The sequence below is a fragment of the Cimex lectularius genome, unplaced genomic scaffold (genome assembly GCF_000648675.2).
Source record: "Cimex lectularius strain Harlan isolate CLEC.00 unplaced genomic scaffold, Clec_2.1 scaffold148, whole genome shotgun sequence".
Classification (NCBI taxonomy): Eukaryota; Metazoa; Arthropoda; class Insecta; order Hemiptera; family Cimicidae; genus Cimex; species Cimex lectularius.
Window position 1 is genome coordinate 219,071 of NW_019392849.1, and position 24,968 is coordinate 244,038.

The following is a 24,968-nucleotide window of genomic DNA, read 5'->3' on the forward strand; positions in this document are numbered from 1 at the left end:
ACCTTTTAAAGTGATGTGCTCCCTTAAATAAATGAAACAAAATTAAAATAATTCATATACATATAAACTAAAGTACTGTAATAATAATATAAATTTTATCAGGTAAAAAAATAATCCGCTTTAACTTAATTTAATTTTTCTGAATTGAGTCAATTTCAAGTGAAGTACGTTTCGAATTTACTCTTGAATCAATTCAAAAGATATTACTGACCCTAAGATTGCCCTCGGCGAACGCCCTCCTTACTAAAAGGGTCATTATGGTAATACCAGGTCATTACTCGCCTAAAATGGCGCTGAAAGCCATGGGATTTACTGCATCTGGACGGATACCTGTCTTATTAACATTAGGGGAATTGAAGGACTTTCTACGGAAATGGGCGAGATGCGAAATTACGCATATTTTATTAATTCGGGTTGAAAACGTAACTGATTAATAATTTATAAAGAGCAAATAAATTGGTATTTAGCACCTGGAGTATGTACGACAAATTTTAATAGCGCCTAATTTATTCAGAGGTTTCAACTTTCGTCCTAACGTAAATAACTTTTATATTAGAATATTACATTTCAGCACGATTTTCGCCATATTCTCGCTGATTTTCTTAAATAAAGGATAAAGTTGTTATTTTTGGCTTTTGTAAATATCTTACAAAATTTGCATATTTTAATGAAATCTTTTTTGGTAATAGTAATTCGCAGGTTAAAAATTTTTAAAATAGACACGTCCATAGCTATCCCTTGGAAAAGCAAAATGCTTCCGAATATTCACCTTATTAAAATCAGAAAGCACATGTTCATGGGTCTTGATCGGAAAGATCTTCTAAGATAATACTAAATCTTAATACGATCTCGCCTTGATCATAGTGTGCTTTTATAAGCAAGCTGTGCATATTTGACACCGACGAAAAACCTGGTATCGAGACCATTAAATTTCGTGGTCCGATTGACCAAATGACTTCTTTCAATTAATTAATTTTTATGTAAGGTATTGGATGAAATGAAAAATACTAAATTTTATCAGCATCTATTAATTATATAAATACTCAATTAATTAAACACTTTTTTTTCGAAATGAAAAATTTGTGTCACAGGCGGGATTCGAACCCACGATTTTCAACTAAATACGCCACTGCTCTACCACCCGAGCTACCGTGACTTCGATCGCCCATGCCACAAACTTCTCATTTCGACTACCCGATTTTATTCTAATTATAAGCAAATCGCGGCTTCATATAGAAACACTTTTTATTAACGATTATACTAGATTAGCGGGACTGGGTACGATTCACAGGTGTGATTCTACATTAATACTAAATTTTATCAGTTTCTATTAATTATATAAATACTCAATTAATTATACACAATTTTTCATTTCGAAAAAAATTGTGTATAATTAATTGAGTATTGAAATGAAAAAGTTAGTGTTACTAGCCGGATTCGAACCCACAACCTTAGGCTAATACCACATAAGCTACCGTGACTTCGATCCATTCGGACACCCACTTCTCATCTCAACCTACCTTTCAAATTTTCCCTCCTTTTGCATTTTTCAAATGTGAGAGGAAGTTAGTGTCCGAGTGGATCGAAGTCACAAAAGCTCAAACGGTAGAGGAGCGGTATATTTAGCCGAAGTTCGTGCGTTCGAATCCGGCTCGTGACACTAACTTTTTCATTTCAACCAATACCTTACATAAAGAATAATTAATTGAAAGAAGTCATTTGGTCAATCGGACCACGAAATATAACGGATTTAATAAGTAAAACGAAGAATATCTTCACTAAATCTCCCCGTAGTTATTTCATTTGTCGCCTAGAATCGAATCCTGATTATACGGCATTAGAGAAATTGCAAAAAGGAGGGAAAATTCAAAAGCTGTGGTTGTGATTTGAAGTTAGTGTCCGAGTGGATCAAAGTCACGATAGCTCAAGTGGTAGAGCAGCGGCGTATTTAGCCGAAAGTCTTGGGTTCGAGTCCAGCTCATGACAATAACTTTTTCATTTCAACCAATACCTTATATAAAGATTAATTAACTGGTATCAAGATAACCACAAAGTCTTCCGGTCAAGCTCTTAAAATTTTTCATGTAGATGCTAGTGTGCTTCCTTTGATTTCCAGATGCTATTTTTTGAATCATAAATAGTTCGCAATTTATGTTCTAATTTCCTACTGTTTAAATTTATTTTCCAAATGTTAATTTTTTTTAATCGGGTGTAATACAGGAGGGCGTCCTACCACTTTTTGGGTATCGCGGTCGAGACACTCTATAATATTTTCCTAATTAATCTCAAATGGTATTTTAACGCGATTCGAACCCAGAACCGCTAGAACTAGTAAATACGAATCGGACGCTCGGTCCCCTACTGCTATAATATATCAATCAGAGTGTCATAAAATAGAATAATTTAGGCACCAACAAGAAATAGTTTTGTTCTATCGACAACACTGATTGGCAATTAACTTTAGAACTTTTGATTTTGTCGACATAAGGCTGTTACATATCTGACTTTTATATCAAAAAACCACCGAATCTTATTCAAAATAAAACTGTACTAAAATCCAAATAATTTCACGTATTTTTGGTTGGAACCAGTCCAGTTTGGTTCTTCTGTAGACCATCGACGTGGCGTGGACAATTCCTCCCTTATTTATTTTTGTAAATAAAGAACGGCCTAGTTTTTGCGGGCGGGTAGCATAGTAAACATAGGTGTTCGGGCAGAAACCTGTTGCTAGCACCCAATGCGCAAGCTTATCCCACCACCGATTCTGCTGGGTTCCTTTAACCACCTCAGTTAACCCCTAGAACGTCAACCCTAAACTTCGCTCGTCCTCGATCGAAAAAGGTAAATAAATTAAAACAACGATTATTTCACCCTTTGCTGAACTTTAATTAATTTAAAAATGATAGGCACTGAGTTTTCATTTAAAAATTCCCTCTACAACATAATAATTACTTTTTAAAAAAATTAAAAATAAAAAAATTTATAACATAATAAAGCGCGATTATTCGGAAACAATATTTTGTATCAGGCTTCGCATTCTTTTTACTTTTGTTATTAAAATAAGGATAATGTTGTTAAGAGACCTCATTCCATTTTATTATTTAGGAATAAAATAGAAGAACAAAGATAGATTAAGTTAAAGAGAATAATGGTAGAAAAAGTATGTTTTATTATTTAATTAATAATCCACAACATGTCATCTTTAAATGACAATGTTACTTTAGAATTTATATCTTTCTATTTTGTAATTCATAAGTATGTTTCTTTGTAAAATATTTATATTCCACCTGTGGCTAGTTTACATAATACACATTACAATATTTAAAATATTTCCCCACCAACAAATGGTGAAACTTTAAAGATTGCTTTGTTATACCTTAAAAATCGATTATTATTATTTTTTTAAACGATATGCATATTGTTGCGGATGGCGGATCACTGCATCCGTGGTATGCCGATGAGGGGGGAACGCGTGTCGTCGGCAGACGGGTCAAGGGGGAGGGCCAAGGGAGCGAAAATAGGGAGGAGTGAGAAGCATCAATAGACCGGCTCAACCACCTTCCAACACACAACAAGCCTAGATAATTGCTGGCTGCTTTCAGGTGAAGATCCTTCAGAACGTGAAGGAATCTGTGCTGCGCATCCACCTAGTTGAGAGGATTTCCACGCATTTAATCGGCTTGATAAAGCACCCCTTTCTCGAGAGCTTAGCACGCTGGTCCTACTTTTTATCCAATTGTTTAACGGGTTTTACGATTTTTTAATTAGAATTTGTTGTTTTACTTAACTAACCTGCAGGTGCATTTTTGTTAAAATGCTAATTCACATAATGAAGCACCTTGAATTTACTTCCTTTTAACATTTTTTTGCAACCTCTTGCGTTAGAGTTAACAACAGTTTCACGTAAATTGATCATATTTTAATTAACCATATTTTAAATTTATGAGAAGAATTCACTATTTTTCGTGGTCCGCTTGACCAATTAATAACATTCAATTAATTAAGGTTTTAAATTGAGATAAAAAAGTCAGTGTCACGAGCGGGATTCGAACCCACGACATTCGGCTTGATACGCTGCTACTCTACCACTTTAGCTATCGTGATTTCGATCCCCTCGGGCGCTAACTTCCCATCTCAACCCCGTGGCCATTTCATTTGTCGCCGAGAATCCAATCCGATTACACGACATTTGAAAAATTGCAAAAAGGAGGGAAAATTCAAAAGGTGGGGATGAGATGAGAAGTTCGGGCCCAAGGGGATCGAAGTCACGATAGCTCAAGTGGTAGAGTAGCGGCGTATCAAGTCGAAGATCGTGGGTTCGAATCCCGCTCGTGTCACTGACTTTTTTTATCTCAACTTAAAACCTTAATTAATTGAATGTATCAGAAGGTTAAAAGCGCTTGGCTTTTTTTAATATATTTAAAGGTAAATTCCATGATATTATCTTACTCCTCCATGATGAGATCATAACTTGAATACTGTTCTCCAGTCACGAATGCACACACGGCTCATGAAAATCAAAAACTTCAGAGTGTACAAAATAATATTTTTAGAATAGTTGCCTTTAAGCTGAGAAAAAACTTTCAGATTATAAACAATTTCAATCATTTTTAAATTTAATCCCACTGAAACCACGCAGATTACACTTCGACTTACTATATTTTTAAAAAATTAACAATTCATATACTGACTGTTCTCAACTTCTAAGCAATATTAATTTCACCATTATTCCTTATCAGATTAAACAGTATAGAACGTTCCACGCCACAACTAACTATGGCAAAAACTTACCTCTAGACAGAAAATTGTACTCTCCAAATTATATCCCTTACTTCCAATTATTTAATTTCTTTAATAATATTTTCCTGAACCAACTTCACAATTTGCTAAAGAAATCATGACAATCTAGGCATACATATTCATAGTATTAACATAATTTTTTCTTTATCTTCTAACTATAAATTCTAATAACACCACATTATGTGTAAAATTGTAATGATTATTACTATGAATATTGTTAGCATGATGGTCTCATTTTATGTATAATTACGCGTTATACACTTATATATTTCTGATTATTCAGAAATCTTGAGATGCGGTCTGGTGTGATGTAGGTTTCAGAAAAACATTTTCTTTATCGTGCCAACGTTTCGATCTTTATTGAGATCATCTTCAGGGCCTGGGATTTACTTNAGATGCGGTCTGGTTTGATGTAGGTTTCAGAAAAACATTTTCTTTATCGTGCCAACGTTTCGATCTTTATTGAGATCATCTTCAGGGCCTGGGATTTACAAATATTGCTTAAATTTAACAAATTCATGTAGGATGTGGAACAAAGTGAATTTATACAATGCAAAATAAATTCACTTTTTTCCACATCCTACATGTATTTGTCAAATTTAAACAATGTTTTTAAATCCCAGGCCCTGAAGATGATCTCAATAAAGATTGAAACGTTGGCACGATAAAGAAAATGTTTTTCTGAAACTTACATCAAACCAGACCGCATCCCACGATTTCTGAATAATCATCAATTAACGGTCACTGATCACCACACACTTATATATTTCTGTACAGGATTTTATCCGTACATAAATAATTATTCTTCTTCTCTTACTGGTTCAATCCATATTCCGATAATTATAAATAATTTAAAAATAGAAATGTATCCATATAACTGTTCAACATCGACTGTTTTCTTAAGATATACTACAAACAGAAAAAAAGTTGCATAAACGTAGGTGTGTTTTCTCCTAAAAATGAAAATTAATCAAACCATAGGTTAAAAACCTTGAGGCCTAACGCGAGCAACTAAAAAAAATCAATAATGTATTTTTTAGGGTACATAATATGATTAAAAACAACGTTGAAGAAAATAATTGTTTCTGGAATTAATTTTTATCGCTCATTAGAATTAGCGGAAAATTTCGTCTGAAATATTTGAAACGTATATATCGTAAAATTATAATTACACGATCCATCAGTTTGTTTGACTTTTATCTTTCTAGTCCATTTTGTTCATTCATATTCATGCTAAAAGCACGCATATGGCTAAGTGATAAATTATATTATATAAAGGTGTTTGATATTTATGGACCTTTCCTTCAACTTGTGCTTCTAAGTTAAATTAATTGATTACCTTGTGCTAATCTTCATTTTAGAAAATATCCCGATGGCTAAAAAAATTTTATAATTCGCAATCAATCGAAGAGTTTACTAAAAACCAAACACTTTGGAAAACTCAACTCACTAACTTTTAATAAAAACAAAAGTTTTTATCTTAGTATTATGAAATACTGTTATATTAACTGTAAACGGCCATCTGATTCGCGAACTTAAATTTGCAAGAATGTATATATATTTTAAAAAAGTACATATAACTTATATCTTTTTCGTTTAGATACTAAGAAACTTTAATAATTTTTATCTGAAAACTTTTTATTGTTTGGAAACATACGGCTGAGGAAGAAAAACACTATTTTGAAGATAACAAGTTGAGAAACAAGTTTTAGATTGAGTGATGCCAAGTTATAATAGGGTTGTTTTCAGAATATGACTTATTATATTTTATAAATTACTTTGTCAACAAAATTTCTTTTGTTCTGTCTGTCTGTCTGTCTTTCTGTCTTTCTGTCTTTCTCTCTCTCTCATTCACTCTCTCTCTCTCTTTCTTTTTCTCTTTTTTCATCTCCCTTCCTTTTTGCTACCTTTCTATCTCTAACTATTACTATTCGTGTTTATTCTTTTCGGGCAAGTTTTCTACTTACTCCCGTCATGTTAATTACATGTCTACATATCCAAACCTCTATATTTCTGTGTATATACATACAATTTTATATATGTATAAGACTATCACTACATTCATCTCTATTTTTTCTCTTATCTATCTTTTCATACATCCACATACGCAAGCAATTTCTCTCTCTCCTTCATCACTATTTGTTTAGAAATGTATAGAGATTAGTGACCGTTAATCGATAGTTGATGTAGGTTTCAGCATAACATTTTCTTTATCGTGCCAACGTTTCGATCTTTTATTGAGATCATCTTCAGGGCTCAATAAAAGATCGAAACGTTGGCACGATAAAAAAAAATGTTTTTCTGATACCTACATCACTCCCGACCGCATCTCACGATATCTGAATAACTATCTGTTTATTTATCTGTATGTTTATTTCTAGTTCTCTCTATTTGGTTATCTATTTAAATATTATCTATCTTTGTCTATTACAATATTATATATTTATGTATATTTCTATTACGTTTATTACGCCTTCCTTCTCTGTGAAATTGAAGAGTGAAATTTATTTTCAAAACAAAAATCCGCATTTATCAGTGTGATTTCTTTTGCTTTCGATCCGCATTGTGTTATACTTAGTTTTTGCTTTCTGTACGGATATTATTCGTATTACAACGCAATGCTAAAAACGTTAAACATTTGGGTGTGGGGAAAAACGTTGCATTGTGCAGAAGTAATTCTTTTATGGAAAAAAAAAATAAATAAAATATACGTAGAAATGTAATTTATAAATAATCTATAACGAAGTTTTAAATTGATATTTATTAATATACGTTTGTACCTTTCTAAAAGTTTAATAATCAGCGGAGCCAAAACATAGTCAGCAATACAATATTTTTTGTTTTATATAAAATTGCAAACAAAGCCAGAAACAAGGGATGCTGATCTAAATTTTCTTCCGTTCTTGGTTCGATTATAATAAATGTTTATTTTATTGGTAAGTTCCAAATTTAGTTGAACACCCGGTACGACATAAAGTTATATTTAGGTAAAATATTATGATATAATGATAACTCGAGCTGTACATTAAGAATATAATAATCCCTGCTTTTTTGTATTATCTTTTAATATTTTAAACATGAAAAAATAACGTCTTTGACATTTTTAAGTATAAATTATAGACTTTTTATTATACTAAAATAATATCGCTATATTCATCTTAAATTACCGGTGTTTTCGAAGTACCGTCTTTTAGAATAACTTACATTTAATTAAGGTTTTTAGTTGAGATAAAAAAGTCAATGGCACGCGCGGGATTTGAACGTGATAAAAATGAATATAATAACTTAATAGCAATTTTATTTTTTTATTGTTTTGAACTAACTTTCAGAAGGATGTAAACATTCTGAATTTTAAATTATATATTAAGACCCTAGTTTAAAACGTAAACTAACGGTAATCATTTTTATGCAGAACCGGCACAGGATCACTTAAAACTGAAATAATTTTTTTCAATTTATTAATCTTTAATTAAGGTTTTGGTTGATATAAAAAGTCAATGTCACGAGCGGGATTCGAACCCACGACCTTCGGCTAGATGCGCCGCTGCTCTACCACTTGAGCTATCGTGACCTCGATCCACTCGACACTAACTTCCCATCTCAACCCCACCTTTTGAATTTTCCCTCCATTTTGCCATTTTTCTCGTGGGTTCGAATCCCGGTCGTGCTATTGACTTTTTTGTCTCAACTAAAAACCTTAATTAATAGTAATATATTTATTGGTCAAGCGGACCACGAAATTAGAGAATTTTAGAATAACATTCAATTAACGCAACGTTTGTGATAAAAACATGGTTAAGCCAGATCCATCTGCAATTTTCGCTGCGTCTAAACAGCCTTATTGCAGCATGAGTTCATTTTGAAAATATATAATTTATTCGGTTTAATTTACAAGCTCAAATACCAAAGCTTCGTTGAGGAAAGTATTGGCCAGTAAAATCCTTTTATGATTTCCCCACAAGCAAGAAATGAAAAATTTTGGAAGGTATAAAAAACTTTAACCTTTGATTTAATTAATGAGTCAGTTTCTAGAGATAGCTGTCTGTGCGATTGCGCATTTTCTAGTGATAGAGCAATGTGGATCATTTTTCACGAAATGGTCGAATTTCATCTTAGCTTCCACTCCAAAAAGGTTTCCACCAAAACCAAAAAGGTTACTTGATTAAAGCATTTTGATACAGGTGTAACAAGGGTTAAAATTTAGATTTATAAAAAGTTACATCATATTCTTCAACATTTTTGTCATTTTGCTCATCAGTGTTTAAGAAAAAAAAAAGTAGGTATATAGATTCTTTAGGTTCATAGTAAATGCCGAAATTCGTGTCTGCTAAGGATTAATTTTTGACTAACAACCTAATAAAGTTTTACAAAAACTATAAATAAAACGAGATGCTCGTTAAATTTATACCACTATAGGATATTATTAGGAAATTCCAAGGAGACAACTCGAAGTAACGAACGTACGTGACATGCGAAACTCCGGCATTGACGCCTTAACGATCTCCGGCTTCGCGGTTCCCGTTATCCCGCAGGCATTTCTCTTCGTCTGGCTTTTGTTTGCTCAAACGAGTTTGAGAGTAAGAAACGTGCATGAATGAGGCAGAAGAGAGGGAATTTAATATCTCGATATATAAGATGGATACTTCTCAATATGTTACATTCTGTTTTTTCTTGACGAAAAATAAGAAACTGCTATCGCCGGGGTGCCATGGCGTTGGAATCATCGAAATTTTATTTGAGAATTATTTGATAAATAATTACGTGTCAAACCATTTATTCGCAACATTTGGACGTCCTGTTTGACTCGAATGTCTGTATTGTAAATACGGACCAAATATAAATCTTAGTTCTGAAATCGGTTAGTTATTAAATGTATAAACTATGATTTAATTCAATTAATTAATCTTTTTATGCAAAGGTTTTGGCTGAAATGAAAAAGCTAGTGCCACGAGAGGGATTCGAACCCGCGACCTTCGTCTAAATACGCCTCTGCTCTACCACTTGAGCTATTATGATTGTATGGATGCTTGGTATCAATCAATTCAAATAAGACAAATATAACCGAAATTTCGTAGGATTTTAACAAAACAAATCTAGGTTCAGAAATAAATTTAAAAATTTGGAGTTTTTCTTTGAATTAAAAATCTGACGTGAAGTCGACAATACTTGATAACCAAAAAAATTGAGATTCGTTTTGTAATGTACGCAAATATGTAAGGAGAGTTATCATTGACCACTTTTTGTATCTGTTTAAAAAATAAGAAAAACTTGCTGACTCATGGTAAAACAGATACCACGCATATCATATTTTTGAGGGCGAGGAGGGTGAAAGATAATGCCAGAGGGGACGGTGGGAATCGAACCGCACAGTAGGACCAAAACGCAAAACAGCGGACAAAATTCAGAACACCCAAGCTATTTGACGTAAGTTCAGCAACGTAAGTTCCCCAAATTTCGTAGGTAGGCTTTTTGGTGCGCTGAATCATATGAAACATTTTCGAATAGATTTGACAACAGCAAGCCGTTCAAAATTGTGGTATAAAATCCAAAAATGGAACAAATCTCACCAGTATTCATCGTGGGTATGTTTTTGTATACACTTAATTCAATGAAACTGTTCTCGAACCGAACGAATGACAGCAAACCGTCAAAATTAGTGGTCGGCAGACGAATAACGCTACACGTTGCAAATAAAAATAATTTGGCGTATTGACTTAGATGGACTCACAATAATTGTATGTGAATAGCTATTACTCCCAGACTATTGAAACACGAAGTGTAAATAAGATAAGAACAAATATTGAAAACTTCTATCTTTATAAGAAGTTTAAAGGCGATCATTTTCATTTCAGCCAAAACCTTACATAAAAAGATTAATTAAATGAAAGAAGTAATTTGGCCAATTGACCAATAAATTTACTGGACTATTATTTAAGTTGCATTGTATTTAAGGAATCTCTAAACATAAATTTACAGAGCAAATGATGGCTTTTAACACGCCATTTCACAAATAAATACTTTTTGCATTTTATTTACAATGTGCTAAAATAGTTCGTGTTTTCAGACAAAATCAGATTAAAAACACAAGGGGAAACATGCATTTCTTTTACTTATCGAGCAAAAGATTAAATTTCTTTCATAAGGGGGATTTTAATTTTTGCCGTAGCGAAATGAAAGTGTTAATGACTCGGTGAGCAATTAGTGAGGCCGGAATATCCGGCGTTGTTAATATTTTCCTCGTTTGCCTTCGGATTTCATAGGCAGTCTTCAGAATTCAACAGGTTTCCCCGGAGTGGGATGGGTATAATCAAGGGGCCTGAACAAGAAAACTAAACCTTTTTAAATAAATTCCTTCTCAGGATGGGCTCTCTGTATTGAAATAAATAAAGCGCCCCGGGATCAAGTAGAGTAATAATTCTTTTGCGAAAAAAAGCGGAAATACGATCCGTTAGGTTAATTTTAGTGGTTTCTTTTTAATTCTAGCCCTATGAATATCGATATAATAAATTGTTTCTTAGATTGTCAATGAAAATGCTTAATCGTCAAACTTCAACTATTTTACTACGTGAATACTACTAATTTTTGTCTTTATTTCAGACAACCCACGTAAAACTGTTAGCATTTATCTATTATTTAAAGCAATAAATAACATTATCATTGCATACAATTTTCCCGGCCTATTGATTGCTAGGGTCAACTTATTATGAGTATCATCCGATGAATGACGCTTATAAAAAACAGCCCAGGCGATCCATTACTTCTGGATAGGAATGTTGGATTCATTGCTGTTTCTAATATTAACTCTTTTTAACTATGTGGCCTTAATTTTACGTAGATAATTACAATTACAACTTAATTTTATTAGAAATAATAGCCTAATCTAAGATTGATGGGATTCAGACTTCTCGAAAAACCAATGAGAGAGCAACCCTAAAAAGTTAAAGTTACGTAGAAACTAAATATATAGTTGGGAAACCGGCAGGTTGTTCGTAATCTCGATTCCTTTCTTCCTCTCGCCATTCACGCCATTAAATACATTCACAAAGCGTAAAATTCAGACCATACCTAAGATTTTGGATCCACTGGGTGACTCGCAACCAATCAACAAAATTCGAATGTCTCAACATATGCATTCACACTAATAATAATCCATTTTTATGGGCTTGTTTAACGAAAAGTAATGATTTAATTTTATTAGGTTTCGTGGTCCGCTTTACCAACTTAATTCTTTTCAATTAATTAAGGTTTTGGTTGAGATAAAAAAGTCAGTGTCACAAGCGGCATTCGAACCCACGACCTTCGGCTAAATACGCCGCTGCTCTACCACTTGAGCTATCGTGACTTCGATCCACTCGGACACTAACTTCCCTTCTCAACCCCACCTTTTCAATTTTCCTTCCTGTTTGTCATTTTTGAGTGAAGTTAGTGTCCGAGTAGATCGAGGTCACGATATCTCAAGTGGTAGAGCAGCGGCGTATCTAGCCGAAGGTCGTGGGTTCGAATCCCACTTGTGACACTGACATTTTTATCTCAACCAAAACCTTAATTAATTGTAATGATTTAAATTGATTTATAATTTTTATATAAAACGTGGTTGAAATGAAAAATTAGTTCTAACCTCCGTTCTAAAATTTGTACTTTTTTTACTTATTCAGGTTGTTTCATATTTGGTCATTACAATTGACAATGAAAAGAACCACAAACAACGTATAAACATCCTACGAATATAAATATATTATAATAAATATAATAAAAATAATCCGGATCTCGGTACGGTGTGGATGGAACAATATTCAATTGTTTTCTACCAAGCTTTATCTATTTAAACGTCATCATCACGGCTTATAATAATTACAAATTTTGAATACATTTTAGTTCAATTGGTTCAATAGTCAATCTAACTCCACTGAGAAGCAAAAAAAAATGACACCTTTAATATTTTTATGATCTTAGACAATCAATCCTCCATTGAATATCTCACAACAATAGTTGCACCTTTGTAAAGGGCAAGACGTAAATTTCCCACTTGTATTTAAAATTGGATTTTGCAAATAAATTCTTTCGTTGTTAGTTTTCCTGTAAAGCTTCTTTCTAACGTTACGGTGGTTGGGTTTTTTGTGGTACCATTTTTAAGTTTCAAATTTGTTTGAGTGATGTTTGTAACACATACAAATTTTGCTAGAATCATATCATTCGTGGAAGATTGAAGAAGTCAAGCGTATGTTGGCTGGGTGCTTAACATTCTTAGAATAACTTTCGGAAGGGTGAATTGAATATTTTCTTCATTATTTCCATAACAACATTTTTGGTTAAATTATTTTAGTCTGTTTAATTTTTATTTAATTTATTATTTCGTTATATCTTATATTTTTCTTTACAATTATACAGTAAACCACTATAAACAAAAAGTATAAGGATTGCAAGAGTTTACTTAAAAAAAACGAAGGTGTCCACTTTTTTGCCTTACAGTGTAGATAGATTTTATGATGTGTACAATTTGACATAATTAAGTTCTAATAAATGGCATGAAATTAATTTGAAAATATGCTCAGCCACACCATTGCCAATGACTGTGACATTAACTCAAACTTATAATCCATTTCATTATAACACTTTAAATATTAACAAATATAAAAAAAAATTGTATAAATTAAATCTTAAAATTTTGTTATCTTCCTCCTGGAGAATAAGCGCCATTACTAACCGGCTGAACAATGAAATTTTTTAAAAAGTCGCTTTTGTCTAAGGTGGAAACTACTGACTAACGTTCCAAAATGCGAAACGATCCTATTCACAAAGAGGAGCCCCACAATGAGAGCAACTTGGAAGGACCGATTGATGAAGTATGAATGCACTAGCTTGACGAGATATATGCTGGGAATTAGTAACTTATCAGCCAGTACTCTATGCCGTCTTGCTGAACGGTGTTGAAAGCCTTTTCCATATCGAGAAGAACCATGCTGGTTCCATATTTCTTATTGAATTCCCCGGTAATTAAGTCGACCACCCTAGCTATCTGAGCATTGAGGGTGACGCTAGAAAATTGACACCATTTATATCGATGTATATGAAAATTCTAAAGGTTTATTTATGATATTATAAAAATGGTTTTATTTTTTATTCCTTCAAACTGTTGTTGACAAACATGGTTATTTGATGTGGTTGTATGGTGAAAACAATATGAAGGGATAAACGTTTTTTTATTCAAACGACAACCAATTTTACAGCTTACTAGAGAAAAAATATCTTTATAAATATGTCTTCAAAATGCAATAATAATTTCTATATCTTTCCTGTGTCAAAACCTAGTGAAAACATACACCAATAGTATTATTTGCAGGATAATATCAGGTCCTCCAAAAAGTGTGATCATTTGTAAATTAACCATGTTTGCATATGCTTCAAAACTGATGTTATTGAATTACCTTTACTAAGGTAAACAATACTGTTAATCTTTATATAGAAAATGTTAAACTACAATTATGTTAAATGTTTAAACGTTGTCCTAGCAACATTGTTAGTGATGCATTCTAAATTTGCTTTATTTTCCTAAATAAGCACACTCTCTTTTAAAAACTGAGGCTGCTAAGCTCAATAAGTTCTCTGTTCGATAAAGATGCATTTTCAGTTTGTCTACAATTTCTGGTATTGGAAAAATGTTTTACCAACTACTGTTGCGTAGTTATTTTTTATTTCGGGATATGTTTCCGGGCAAAACTATCACATAGGGTGGACATACTCTTCTCGTCCAGTTTCATAGGAAAGTAGGAAAAATTTTGTACAAGTACAAAGCAAGAACATTTTGTATCAAGGAATATTATTCGAAAGGTCCATTGCCCTAAGAGAATAAAGCTCGTTCCACGTTAGAAATATTACGAGGAAAATGAACATTGCGAAGGAATTTTTGCGACGTCGTCAATACTTTCACAACCTGCTACCGTTCTTTTTCCGGACTTAGGACAATAGCGTTAGGCAGAAAGTATTTGAAAAAGGATGAGTTATTTATTTATGTGACTTACTAAAATAATGATATTTTCATAAAAGTTGTTTATTTTGTTTCTTGTTTGGTGTGGAAATTGAAGCCAATATTTCTTTTAATGAATAAAATATAGTTCCTTTGCTCTAAATATTTCTTGATCAGAAATTTTCAGATAAACGTACATTATTGTTAAAACGACTGTATTGTTACTATACAACAAAGAATTTTGAATATCAGAATGAATCATGTACTCGTAAATGATAATTATTTAGAATAGTGACCTTGGGGGGAAAAGGTATATCTAAGTAGAGGTACCTTTTTTACCAACGTATTTGGCAGGGACAATAATGTTTCATCTAGTGTTAGTACGCGTTTTAAACTACTTTTAAGGAATGGTGTCCAATTTGAAAGTGTTGAAAAGACATTTTGGTACTTCCTCGAGTGACAGCAAATAAGTTAGAAAAGCTTTCTTATCTTCGAGGACGTTTCCTTCTACGGAAGGCCATCAATCTTGTAGGGATCGTTGTCTCTCAGTTGAATAAATACAGATGTTTAACCAAAATTGGGATGTTGTGCAGGAAGATATAAATTCGCAAAGCCCCTGGTTGGATTCGTTGAAAGAGAAATTTACGATGCGCACGGTTTCATTTTCAGTTCGTTCCCTGGGGTGCTGTCAAAGGTTGAAATTAAAACGTTGAACCCTGTTTAACATGTTCGAAACATAGAACACATCATGGGTGTCGTTATTTTTTGAAAACAATTATCTGATCTTATAATTTGGTATAGGGTCGTTTTGGTTCTTCTTTTACTTTCTAAGCTCCGGTCAGGTCGGATACCTACTTTTTTCTCATGTTAGTTCCAATAAATGATATAAATAAGTTTTTGTTACTTTTAGCGTCTTTCAAATAAAACAGAGTGTGCGGAGACCAGAAAGACGTTTTATCGCAAAAGAATCTTTAGTACAAAATAAAAATTCTCTCTTCTTAGAGAAAAAAAGGTGGTTGTTTTATTTGTACATAAACTGTTCAAAAATGAATGTGGATATCTGTAATTTATCCTTATTTCATTAATTTTAATTAATATAACCGATATATTCTTGTTGGTTTGATAAAACAAAATAGAAAATACGAACCAAAATTAAACGAATGTTGTTCCTTATTTTTAATGACAGATTTACTTAAGAATAATAAATATGAAAATTACTCATTTTGTAAACAAACACATTTTCTCATCTTTTCTTCATTTTAATCCAGTTGAATTCTCTTTGACCATGGAAATTCATCATCTGGAACCAAAAGTTTGCCATATTATAGTGATAATGAGTAATCGAGGTCACCGGCAAGTGGATATCGCAAAGACAGTTGGCGTTTCTCAGGTCGTGGTACCAAAGGAAATACCAAGGCCTGGTAGTGCTCATTAAGTCACTAAGGGAGGAGAGACGGAACCTTTTCCATACTGCCCACCAGATCCTAAATGAATTACAAGATTTTTGGGAAGCACTTTCTCAAGTTGGCCCCACACCCAGAGAAGACGCAAAAGCCTGTTACCAGCAACTCGGGAGAATATGGTGCAGCGGGCGCCTAGAAGTGAACAACAATTGGACTGCTGTTATGTTTACTGATGCGTCGCGTTTTTGTGTGCATGTTGATAGCAGGTGCCGAAGTATCTACCGAGTACAAGGGATGCACAAAATGCCCCAGTTCGTGGTCCTTTCAGTCAATTTGGAGGAGGCGGTGTAATGGTCTGTGCTGGGATTTACGCTGGAGGACGAACTATTGTTGAAAGCCACCTCACCGCAGTCCGTTATGTCCAGGAAATTATCGAGGAATTCATCCCTCAAACACAAGGATCTTATTGGCAGGGATTTTCGATTTCTGGATGACAATGGCAGACCTGATAGTGGCAGAGTTGTTTGGGTTTGCGCTCCTCAGGCACTGCAGCCGTTGGACCCCAAAGCAGAGTTCAAAACAAAAAAGTTTTAAGGAAATAATGTGTGCAGCGAGGGTTTAATCGAAATTTGGAAGAACAGGGAAGAAAGATAAATACAAATATATATTAGGTCTGATTAAAATCCACTTCTGGCCTTCTATATTCTATTCTTCGGTGTATCTAGCCGAAGGTCCTGGGTTCGAATCCCGCTCGTGACACTGACTTTTTTTATCTCAACTAAAAACCATAATTAATTTTCTCTAACATGACATCACTACATATTCTCAGTTGCAAACCATTTTTTCAGTATTCGTTTAAGTACATTCAATTATCATCACATGTTTTGTTCATTGTAAATGATAAAGAATATGATATCTATCAAGTAATTTTTACTAAAGCCTTTACATCAATAAGGATCGTTTATCAATAGCTTTAAGAGATTTATCGATCTCCTTTCTCATTATTCCATTCAGCTGTCCCATTATACATGATATTTGAAAGAAGTCTAATCTGTAAATATTACAAAAGTCACTGCTCGGTTTATTCCACTTTAATGTTTGACCCTTTGTTTCGATTTATTTTATCCTTGATAACGTTGCGTGTATTGTCACCCATTGAAGCGATGTCGTTTTGACGAGACCACGCTTAATTTTATTTTTAATAGGTAAAGACTTAATCAGGCTTAGTAATGATTGTCATGGTTGTCGGCGAGCTTCAACGAGGCTGATATCCATGTAAAATTAATTAGACTTTTTAGCCCCTTTGCAATTAAGACTAGGTCTCACAGGGTTGACACATGCGCATCGGTTCACAATGAAGGACATGCAAAAACCAACGGATCCGCTCTCACATTTCAATCTAGTCCGTAACAATAAATAAATTGAATATTTCCTCTACGCAAGAATGTATATTTCGTTTATAAATCACTCGGTGAATTAATTAATCACACATGACTGATGATGACTGTATCGCAGCGGTTATATTGTTGAGGCAAAAACAACGATATGGTCGCAATGATGATCAATCACAATTTCAGCATTGTTAAGATTCTTATGTTTTTCCCATGGATTCGTTATTGCTGCTAGACACACAAAATAAAAACTCATGCAACTACGATTCATAAACTGTATTGCCTTAATTGTCTATCTTGTAGAGTCTGGTCAATTTGTAAAACGAAACATTCTAATTAACCAGCATAAATTAGAATTTCACATTTTTTATAAAATTACTAAGTTAATTATTTGCATGTACTTAGGAATATTTAGGCCTAAATATTATTTTTAACTCTGAACTAAATTAAAGTAAATAAATAACTGGAAATGTTATTTTTTCAGGCTCAGATATCAAAAAGAATTTATTCTTACTTAATATCCTCAATTATTATATCCCTTTTTCCAAACCAGGTAATTTAACTTTATTCTTATTTTGGCGCAACGGGAACTCTCTTTTTATCTTTTTCAGGTTATTTTTCATATTGTTTTCTTCTTACAATTTTATTTTGAGAAAGGTTGATATGCTAACGAATTACTGTACAAAAACGAAACCGATTGAAAAATTTTTATTCTTCCTTCGATTGTTAAAATCTTTTAAAAAAAAGCGATGTGCCTAAATATTGATGTTAATAAATTATATGCAGGAAATTATTATTTTTCTGAGATAAGATAAATTTGTCATCATTAATCTGTGTCACTTCTGGAGTGATTTGGTCTGCTGATATCGTTTCTCGGCTAACTTTCGACTTTCCCTACATTATTCATAGTCTAGTAATCGATAAAAATGGTTTTTGTATGAACATAAAGAAAAAATGTCAAAAAAGTAATATTAAACTAGAACTTTTGAATGTAGTTATTTTAATTTTTTTAGCTGGCAGGTGAACTGATCTAAATTTGATTATTAACCTATTAACTAATTAATCATTCAGAATAATTAAAGAGAAAGGAAAGGAAATATATTAATAATTAATTGCTCTAACTCGTGGGATAGCACTTAATTATCTCCCCTCTTTCCAAGTTCATGATTTCGTTACTTGCTGGTTTCTCAAGGTAGAAATTTTGACTGTAACAATTTTTAAGTTTTGAAGGTGTAACTATAAATCATCTAAATTTGTTTGGTAATCTACTAAATGGTTAATCATTCCGAGGAAAGGAAACATATTAAAAATTAATGGTTGTAACACACAGGATTTTAGAAACTTCTTCTCTTTTTCCACATACAAGAATATATCATGCGCTGGTTGGAAAAGGTAGAACGTTAGTATATTATACAACTTTAATGTATATTAACTTATCAATTAGAAGAAAGAAAATATATTAACAATTAATGGCTGTACTCGTAAGACTTCAGAGAATTCTCTCTCCTCTTTCCAAGATCCATCAAGCACCGGTTTCAAAAGGTTCACCAGCGGCAAAAAATACCTAAAGGATTTGAAAAGATCTAATGAAGGATCGGACCTTGTGAAATAAAAAGTGGATGAATGCAAATTCTTTTGAAAGACGATCATAGAAGGAAGATGATCCCATTGTGTTTTCCGCGGAAAAAATTTCCGACTCTGGACAAAACTTCCTCGTTTTCTTTGATTAATCTTTAGGGCATGATTCAGGTCATGCGATGTGATTGAACGGTGCGGTCCGTCGGAAATTGCAATCCATTTATGTTTGACCGCTTCCGCCAGCGCGGCAATTTGCCGGCTAGCTTTCATTAATCGTTGTACAAGTTATAAATTTCGTTCAATTTCAACCTAGTTAAAGAAAAATTATTACTGATTGAGTGAATGATTCGAGATAAGGTTATAAAAGGTTATCTAGGTTTATAACAATCATTGCAGGGTCGTGGAAGAAGTTATTACCCACTGTTCATTCAAATCGTAAGCAGTCTAGATTTTTATCATTCCACTGTCACTGCCCAAATGTTGGCTACAAGATTTAATCAACCTGATGTTATATATAACGACTAAGGATATTATAAAGCTTTTCAAACTTTAAAATTTGTACATTAATCAATTCAATAATTTAGTAAATCCATTATATTTAGTGTTTTATTGACCAAATTACTTCTTTCAATTAATTAATCTTTTTATGTAAGGTTGTGGTTGAAATGAAAAACGATAGCTCAAGTGGTTGGCGTATTGAGCCGAAGGTCGTGGGTTCGAATCACGCTCGTCACACTAACTTTCTCATTTAAAACAAAACCTTACAAAAATATTAATTAATTCAATAATTTAGTTTTATTAACAAAACATAATAGTAATAATAAATACATTTTTAGATGGCGTATTAATCAAAAATATTAGAAACAACTTTCTTATGTTATACACACAAAAAAGAGTATAAACATTACAAGTTGTTCTTATTGTTTTATACACACAAAGACAAAACTGTAACTTAGCCAGCACAGGGTTCTTCACAGTTCGATTGCATATCATATAATTTATAATAATTTTGCTATTTTTAGTTTTTACTTTTGCAAAAATTATTACACACGTATCAGAGGGTTTTTGTCAATGGACGAAGGAGCCGATAAAAAATATTTTAGTTAATTTAAGCACTATTTTATTTTTTATTTGCTTTTGTTGTGCACGCATTTCAAGATTATTATCTATTTATATCTATTATCTGCATTTTTCAGTAAAATATGAAAGTATTAAGCAAAATTGTATTCAATATGTATACAGGCTTTTTGGCTACTCGTGTTACAAATTTTGCCAGTAAATTCTACATTCTAAATGGAAATATGAAGTCCTTATTAACTGTTGTCCGAATATCAACAGTTTCGGAGTTATTCCATTTTTCTGATTATTGAAGATTTCGCAATCTTGCTTCAAATAAACCATGATAACTCCAAAAGCAAAAGGCTTTGAACAAATCCGTTGAAAACTACGTTAAATTTCCAATAAAATGCGATCAATATTTAACTTATAAACGTTAAATAAGCGTTTTAGTAGAGAGAACTTTGAACTTTCTTTTTCAAAGTTGAAACATTTACTACGGTGATTTTAAACTACTATTTCCAAACCTAGAGACGAGCAAATTTCAGCAAACGTATTCCGTTTAATATCCTTTTTAGTTGTGCAATTTCGTTTTTAATTAGTTTTTGAAAAATTATGAAATTGATGGAGGAATGGAAAAAACTATGGTTGAAGAATTGATAAGGTAGAAATATTAATAATAATAAAAAATAAAAAACTTAAATTTTGAATGAATTCATTAAATGTTTTTTTAAATTCGATTCGAAATGCTCTGCACCCTCCGCAATGAATTCTTGACACGCTGCCTTAAACCCGCAAAGCCCGCACATACGTTGTACAATATATCAGCGAAAAAGTAGCCATAGTCTTAACAAGTGAGGTGTCCCGATAGGTCAAGTGGTTAGAGCAGCGACGTATTGAGCCGAAGGTCGAGGGTTCGAATCCCGCTCGTGACACTAACGTTTTCATTTTCACCAAGACCTTACCTAAAGAATAATTATTGAAAATTTTACTTCAACGCTTTGACATCTATCGTTATGTAAATCATTTTCGAGTTAATTGAGTTGATTTTTTAAAAAATATTTTCAAAAGTGAATGAAAAAGACCTTGAACAAATGAAATATGAACTTTTTCTATTTAGTTAGTGAAATAAGTGATAAATTCTAAGAAAAGAGTGTACAAAAGGGATCACGGGTTAAAGAGCTTATCGGCCCTTGTGTAAGGAGAAAGCGTCAGTTATGAAATTTTTCAAGTCGATATATTGACGTGTATCGCGGTCAAAACGTTACACAATTTCATGTTGTATAGAAAATTTTTATGACATATGTAATACATACGTCCCTCCTCGCATTACTGAAATCATCTCACAATGAGACTTCGATCGTGAAATCAATATTAATTAGTGCGGTTTCGCCTTGGTTATTACGTAATGAAAGGTAAACAACGAAGGCAAAATTGTAATATCCTAGAATTTCGGGATCATCTGGTGCCGTCCGGGACCGTTCAGCAGGCTGTTACGCCCCTACCTGTAATTGCTACCAGGCGGAAGAACTGCGCGAGCCTAGCCAGGACCGATATGAAATATTAACGCCCCCGTAGGCGGAGGTTTTGCAGGAAAATTGTTAATAATAACCACCCTACTCGCCGGGACGGTCCGTTGTTTGGTTTTAACATCTACCGAAACGAGGCGGACAAGGTACATAATATATTATTTTTCGGGTACGCTACCTGTACATTAAACCGGGCAGAGTATGAAACTTTACCAACATATGGCATAATAGAATGTTTCTCAATAATTAAATATGTTCTTTTCTAAGCAATATTTAACATTAAACAGTATGTCCATTTTACGAAAGGCACAAAATTCTATCCTCTTGTAATATAGCATGATATATTTCTATACATTAATGAAATGTTCCTGCTATTTAACATTTAATAATTTAGTCTTTGTCTAAAAAAGAAAAAAAAAGTAAAAAAAGTAAATTTCTTAAGAAAAAAAAGACGGCCAGATAACAAATATAAAATACAAAATGTATCTTTGCTGGAGGTTAGCATATTCTTCATGAAGATTCCACTCAAGATTATGGAATGTATATGGAAGTGATGGACGTGCACTTATTCGTCTTTTGAGGTCATCCCAATGGGGTTCAACTTTGGAGAACGGGTGGCCAGGCTAAGACCCTGGCTGTTGAAGGTACATTAGAATGTGATTATCGATGATTTCATCGAGGATAGGCAACGCGTGATGTTCCCAAATTTCATCCACATAGCGCGTGGCCGTCGACGACCATCTGCAAGCAACAACTAATTCTGTGCGACTCTCCATTGAAATTCCCGCCCACAAATCACTGAGCTACGTTGAAAAGGTTGGCTCTGGGAAAAATTACAGGGTTCGTACATTTAAAATCTCCTTCTCTAAACGCTTTCACGCCCATCTGGAGATCGTGAAGCAAATCTACATTCATCTCTAAACAGTACAGCAGACCAATCATCCAAAAACCAATAGCTGTGTTCTCGTGCAAGTGGGAGTCATGGAACTCTGTGTTCTGGTTCCTCTTACGGTGCAAAAAGTCATCAGTCCATACTGACTTAATCTTCTTCGAGCAGTGAGTTCAGAAATTTGTACATCTCGAGCATTCAGGAGCTGATGAATCGCTTGAAAAGTAACTGCTGGTTTCGAAAAATTCTCAAAGTCAAAAAACGGTCATCCTGTGGTTCTGTTACCCTAGGGCGTCCCGAATCGGACCTTCTATGATAGGATCTTTTTTCTCGAAAAGGTCTAATGGCGTCTCGCCATGTTTCGTAGGAACCTCCGATGGCAGCCGCATACCTGATGGAACGTCCATCATCAATAAGCGCCACACCACGCGCAACATCCTGAGCACTAAGTGGCATTTTTAAGTTTATTTGTTGAAAATAAGAAATCAAAGATGAAAACTAAACAGTTTATTGTTTCAGAATTCAAATGAGACTGAATAAACATTTTAAATTCTGTAAAAAGTAACATTGAAAAATCTTTTATCTTCGTTTTGGATTAAGGATTAAGTGTTTTTACCTCTAATTTATATTTCCTACATAAAACATAGCATAAACAAATTATTGGTATCAACAATGAGACAAATTAAGGCCAGAATTTTTATATCGAGAAAAAAAACCAATTGTTTGGAATTTTTTGCGTGTCGGTGTATTATATACACAAAGACTTCGTTGTTTATTTTAAACTACGTATTTTTTATCGTTATGTCAATTACAATATATTTATTTTAATGTAAACCAAATTAAACGAGATGAGAAACTCAGGAATTTTAAGAAATTAATTAAGGTTTTTAGTTCAGATAAAAAAGTCAATGTCACGAGCGGGATTCGAACCCACGACCTTCGGCTAGATACGCCGCTACTCTACCACTTGAGCTATCGTGACTTCGATCCACTCGGACAGTAACTTCCCATCTCAACCCAACCTTTTCAATTTTCCCTTTTTTTTTGCCATTTTTTCAATAAACTGAAAAAAAATTTCACCCCAACACAAGAAAATCATTTAGTGATATTACTTGCCATTACTCTTAATAATGCATTAACATCATAATAATTAATTATTTAATTATTAGGTAATAAATTTGTAATTAAATTTTAATGTATCACTAAATGATTTTCTGGTGTTCGGGTGAAATTAATCATAATAATTATTTTTTATTGAAACTCATGAATTTTTGATCTCGTTTAATTTTTATATTAAAATAAATATTCTGTTTATTAATATGACAATAAAAATACATAAATATATATTTTTAAATGTACAACAACGACGGGTGTCCAGTGTTTCCTTGAGCATATTTTTAATTAAATCAATTATTCCTATGAATAATGATGAAAAAAATATAAATAATTAAAACTTAGCTACTTGCCAAATGATAACCGAATTTTTGTTCACGATCTTACAAATTAAAGCGGACTTAATCTGGAACTTTTACAATACATGACATTTAATAAAAACGAGTAATTTATATCTCGCACGATTCCTGCGTATTAAAGCGGGTTGGGTATGAAACTTTTCCGACATATGAAACATAATAAAAACTTTCTTAATAATTCAATTAACATGCCCATCCTTCCGCATTATTTAGCGTATAATTTTATTTCCCTTTTATATTATATTTAAACATTCTGTCATCTGTCTGAATAATTTTATTCTTAAAGAATGTAACTTTCTTTGTAATGATAATTTTAGGAAAATTTTGACACGAATTGTTTTGTCAATTTTACGAATTATTTAATTAGTCTTAGTTAGTAATTGTGTCTTTTATCCATATTTGATTTCCTTTGTTTTTGTATTATTCCAATTTTCAATAGATATGTAGAAGAATATACTGCAATTAAAAAAATTAACAACTTAAATACGCGTGGTTTATAATAAACATTAATGATGATTATAGGATCTAAGGTAATTAAAAATTAATCTTTTATGTAATAAAATCATTACGATTGAAAATATTATGTCTTATCCATTAAAGGATACAAATTATAATATTTTTGACGTTAGTAATAAATGGTTTTTATGGATACATTTATTATATAAAATTACTACTGCCTGAGCTCTAAATTTTGTAGATTCGATAATTAATCAAATCATTTTAATTAACAATAAATAAACAAATTGATAATTAATCAAATCATTTAATCATAAATCAAATCATCGGTCATCCATCACAGTAGAGTCATGTTCCTTGAAAAGTAAACATCTAAATATATTTTACGATAAATATGCGCAAAAATTGTAATGTAAAACGAATATTAAAT

General features: G+C 32.7%; 1 protein-coding gene across 2 annotated transcripts in view; it reads left to right on the forward strand.

Annotated features, from left to right (window-relative positions):
- Positions 1–2,798: 2,798 nt before the first annotated feature.
- LOC106669003 (NACHT domain- and WD repeat-containing protein 1) overlaps positions 2,799–24,968 on the forward strand; it is a 220,857-nt gene continuing 198,687 nt past the window's right edge. For both annotated transcript variants that reach the window (XR_001340852.2, XM_014398243.2), the window contains exon 1: positions 2,799–2,841. The gene's annotated coding sequence lies outside the window, so the exon portion shown is untranslated. The remainder of the gene's footprint in view (positions 2,842–24,968) is intronic.